This window comes from Schistocerca nitens, chromosome 7, assembly GCF_023898315.1.
Source record: "Schistocerca nitens isolate TAMUIC-IGC-003100 chromosome 7, iqSchNite1.1, whole genome shotgun sequence".
Lineage (NCBI taxonomy): Eukaryota > Metazoa > Arthropoda > Insecta > Orthoptera > Acrididae > Schistocerca > Schistocerca nitens.
In genome coordinates, this window is record NC_064620.1 from 310,698,825 (window position 1) to 310,703,824 (window position 5,000).

Genomic DNA, 5,000 nt, shown 5'->3' on the forward strand with positions numbered 1-5,000 from the left:
CAAAGGGCAGGGACGTAATCAACGCGAGCTTATGACTCGCGCTTACTGGGAATTCCTCGTTCATGGGGAACAATTGCAAGCCCCAATCCCTAGCACGAAGGAGGTTCAGCGGGTTACCCCGACCTTTCGGCCTAGGAAGACACGCTGATTCCTTCAGTGTAGCGCGCGTGCGGCCCAGAACATCTAAGGGCATCACAGACCTGTTATTGCTCAATCTCGTGCGGCTAGAAGCCGCCTGTCCCTCTAAGAAGAAAAGTAATCGCTGACAGCACGAAGGATGTCACGCGACTAGTTAGCAGGCTAGAGTCTCGTTCGTTATCGGAATTAACCAGACAAATCGCTCCACCAACTAAGAACGGCCATGCACCACCACCCACCGAATCAAGAAAGAGCTATCAATCTGTCAATCCTTCCGGTGTCCGGGCCTGGTGAGGTTTCCCGTGTTGAGTCAAATTAAGCCGCAGGCTCCACTCCTGGTGGTGCCCTTCCGTCAATTCCTTTAAGTTTCAGCTTTGCAACCATACTTCCCCCGGAACCCAAAAGCTTTGGTTTCCCGGAGGCTGCCCGCCGAGTCATCGGAGGAACTGCGGCGGATCGCTGGCTGGCATCGTTTATGGTTAGAACTAGGGCGGTATCTGATCGCCTTCGAACCTCTAACTTTCGTTCTTGATTAATGAAAACATACTTGGCAAATGCTTTCGCTTCTGTTCGTCTTGCGACGATCCAAGAATTTCACCTCTAACGTCGCAATACGAATGCCCCCGCCTGTCCCTATTAATCATTACCTCGGGTTCCGAAAACCAACAAAATAGAACCGAGGTCCTATTCCATTATTCCATGCACACAGTATTCAGGCGGGCTTGCCTGCTTTAAGCACTCTAATTTGTTCAAAGTAAACGTGCCGGCCCACCGAGACACTCAATAAAGAGCACCCTGGTAGGATTTCAACGGGGTCCGCCTCGGGACGCACGAGCACGCACGAGGCGGCCGCACGCCTTCGGCTCGCCCCACCGGCAGGACGTCCCACGATACATGCCAGTTAAACACCGACGGGCGGTGAACCAACAGCGTGGGACACAAATCCAACTACGAGCTTTTTAACCGCAACAACTTTAATATACGCTATTGGAGCTGGAATTACCGCGGCTGCTGGCACCAGACTTGCCCTCCAATAGATACTCGTTAAAGGATTTAAAGTGTACTCATTCCGATTACGGGGCCTCGGATGAGTCCCGTATCGTTATTTTTCGTCACTACCTCCCCGTGCCGGGAGTGGGTAATTTGCGCGCCTGCTGCCTTCCTTGGATGTGGTAGCCGTTTCTCAGGCTCCCTCTCCGGAATCGAACCCTGATTCCCCGTTACCCGTTACAACCATGGTAGGCGCAGAACCTACCATCGACAGTTGATAAGGCAGACATTTGAAAGATGCGTCGCCGGTACGAGGACCGTGCGATCAGCCCAAAGTTATTCAGAGTCACCAAGGCAAACGGACCGGACGAGCCGACCGATTGGTTTTGATCTAATAAAAGCGTCCCTTCCATCTCTGGTCGGGACTCTGTTTGCATGTATTAGCTCTAGAATTACCACAGTTATCCAAGTAACGTGGGTACGATCTAAGGAACCATAACTGATTTAATGAGCCATTCGCGGTTTCACCTTAATGCGGCTTGTACTGAGACATGCATGGCTTAATCTTTGAGACAAGCATATGACTACTGGCAGGATCAACCAGGGAGCTGCGTCAACTAGAGCTGAGCAGCCGGCCGCCCGGGAGTGTGTCCCGGAGGCCCGCGCGAACACGCAAGCGTCCGCTCAATTATTCCGCAAACAGGAGGAGGCTGGGCTCCCCTGCACGATACACCTCGAAACCCTCTCAGGTCCCGGCGGCGCGCAGCGCCGTCCTAAGTACTTGGTCGGGTTCGAGAGAGGCGCAATCGCCCGGAGATAGGCGAGTAGACGCTTTCAGTGCGACCACCCGTGCTCCCAACTGAGCTTGCCGCTGCCGACAGAGGCCCGGGAGCGTGCTGTCGTGGTGTTGCCGGCGGGAGACAACACGCGGCCACAAACAATGGCCGGGCAGCTCCAACGCCAGCGCCACAGAGGGGCAGAGCCCCACTTGGGTGCCAAAGCGAACTCTCCCAGCACAGCGCACGCGCCAACACATCCGCACAGCTGCGATACAAACCACCTGCGAGAACCGCGGGGGCGACCGAGCAGCAGACGGCGTCGCGGCGCCGAGTGCCGGGCGGCGGCGCATCCTCAACGCACACAGTCCTCAATCGGACCAGCACACTGCAGATGTCCACCGCGCTTCGCACCGGGCCCGCGAGGACCCACTTTGGCCGCACGGCGCCGCGCGCTGGGTGCGCCGGCGCGCAGCTGCGCCGCCTGCCGCGTCCGTCGGCCGGCGCGCCTGCCACTGGGCGCCCCCACCAGCCGGCTGTAGCGCGTGCGCCCACGCAGCGCGCGGCCAGCACGCCGGGCGCTCCCCCCTCACCGGCCGGGGACGGTCCCACCCAGCCACCGCCGCGTATCGCTTCATACCCACATGCCCACTCACGTTCGTGGGTATGACGGGTGTCGCTGAAGCAACCAGTTAATACCTGTACCGATTTTCGCAATCAATGATTCACCTCCAGCGTAAACAACCGCGCAACAACGGATTTCCGGTTCATTTGCGTAACTTGGGCAGCAAACGTAGACGTCCATCTACATTTGCAAATTCAGTGGGTCTTGCATGCCTGGATGATATGCGTCACGACACGCCACATCAGCCCACATACATGCTGCGACGTATGCACGAGAGAACACGTGGAAGGTGGCCCGCGTACGTATGCGAATGCCATTGCACAGCTGCGAAGCTCATTGAACACGCAAACTCCCGCCTGACGAACTAGAGGCGACAGGGGGGCGATATACGTCTTACAGCAGTACACATTACAGTGGATAGCGGGACCATGTGGAACGTACGCAACACTCGCTAGATGTTGTGAGGGTACGCACCGTAACATGAATCAATACGCAGGACACCAGAGAGTGCGAGCACTGACCTATGTTGAGAGGGTTGCGATTAGGCAACGCTACATGAATGTTTCAATTCATATAACAATTACAGGTCAGGTTAGGGCCCAACGTGGGTTAGGTTAGGGCCCAACGTAGGTTAGGTTAGGGCCCAACGTAGGTTAGGTTAGGGCCCAACGTAGGTTAGGTTAGGGCCCAACGTAGGTTAGGTTAGGGCCCAACGTAGGTTAGGTTAGGGCCCAACGTAGGTTAGGTTAGGGCCCAACGTAGGTTAGGTTAGGGCCCAACGTAGGTTAGGTTAGGGCCCAACGTAGGTTAGGTTAGGGCCCAACGTAGGTTAGGTTAGGGCCCAACGTAGGTTAGGTTAGGGCCCAACGTAGGTTAGGTTAGGGCCCAACGTAGGTTAGGTTAGGGCCCAACGTAGGTTAGGTTAGGGCCCAACGTAGGTTAGGTTAGGGCCCAACGTAGGTTAGGTTAGGGCCCAACGTAGGTTAGGTTAAGGCGCAACGTAGGTTAGGTTAAGGCGCAACATAGGTTAGGTTAAGGCGCAACAGAGGTTAGGTTAAGGCGCAACATAGGTTAGGTTAAGGCGCAACGTAGGTTACGTTAAGGCGCAACGTAGGTTAGGTTAAGGCGCAACGTAGGTTAGGTTAAGGCGCAACATAGGTTAGGTTAAGGCGCAACATAGGTTAGGTTAAGGCGCAACATAGGTTAGGTTAAGGCGCAACATAGGTTAGGTTAAGGCGCAACATAGGTTAGGTTAAGGCGCAACATAGGTTAGGTTAAGGCGCAACATAGGTTAGGTTAAGGCGCAACATAGGTTAGGTTAAGGCGCAACATAGGTTAGGTTAAGGCGCAACATAGGCTAGGTTAAGGCGCAACATAGGTTAGGTTAAGGCGCAACATAGGCTAGGTTAAGGCGCAACATAGGCTAGGTTAAGGCGCAACATAGGTTAGGTTAAGGCGCAACATAGGCTAGGTTAAGGCGCAACATAGGTTAGGTTAAGGCGCAACATAGGTTAGGTTAAGGCGCAACATAGGTTAGGTTAAGGCGCAACATAGGTTAGGTTAAGGCGCAACATAGGTTAGGTTAAGGCGCAACATAGGTTAGGTTAAGGCGCAACATAGGTTAGGTTAAGGCGCAACATAGGTTAGGTTAAGGCGCAACATAGGTTAGGTTAAGGCGCAACATAGGTTAGGTTAAGGCGCAACATAGGTTAGGTTAAGGCGCAACATAGGTTAGGTTAAGGCGCAACATAGGTTAGGTTAAGGCGCAACATAGGTTAGGTTAAGGCGCAACATAGGTTAGGTTAAGGCGCAACATAGGTTAGGTTAAGGCGCAACATAGGTTAGGTTAAGGCGCAACATAGGTTAGGTTAAGGCGCAACATAGGTTAGGTTAAGGCGCAACATAGGTTAGGTTAAGGTGCAACATAGGTTAGGTTAAGGGATGGTGTATGAGGGGGGAGGGGACGAGGTTCGTTCATAGTGATGATGGTAAGTGGACGCCTGAGGCACCCTGAGATGTGTCACGTCAGGATGCACCTTTGGCTCAGGGGAGGTGGTGCGCCGGTTCTGTGGGTGTGGCAAGGGAGTGGCAGACCTGTGTCTTTCATTTCTGCCATTGCTTATATGCTGTGAGACACGCCAGTGTGGTGGTGTTGGCTGCACCCCTGTGTAGCACATGTGTGGGTGTTTGTGGCTTATCTGCGTAATGATGGTTGTTGGAAGTGTGAGATATTCTGTTTTTGGGGTGGACCTCCTGGTTTTGTTATCATAGTGTGAATGGTGTAATGTGGCGGAGAGGATGCACTGGATGTTGTTCCATGGTGGTGCTTAGATATTGTGTCTGTTACAGCCAGAGAGTAGTGTGTGATAGGGTGTCTGGGTGACGTGTAGTTCACATTGTGTGCACAGACTGTCAGCATGTATAGGGACAGTTGTATGTCGTATGTCATCTATATTCCGATGGCTCTGCAT

The 5,000-nt window shown here is 53.7% G+C and overlaps 1 non-coding gene across 1 annotated transcript in view; it reads right to left on the reverse strand.

Moving 5' to 3' along the window:
- The window catches only part of LOC126197203 (small subunit ribosomal RNA), a 1,909-nt gene extending 174 nt beyond the window's left edge, over positions 1-1,735 (reverse strand). Inside the window, exon 1 of the ribosomal RNA XR_007539589.1 lies at positions 1-1,735. This exon is cut by the window's left edge and continues 174 nt beyond it. This is a non-coding gene — a ribosomal RNA (small subunit ribosomal RNA).
- Positions 1,736-5,000: the final 3,265 nt, after the last annotated feature.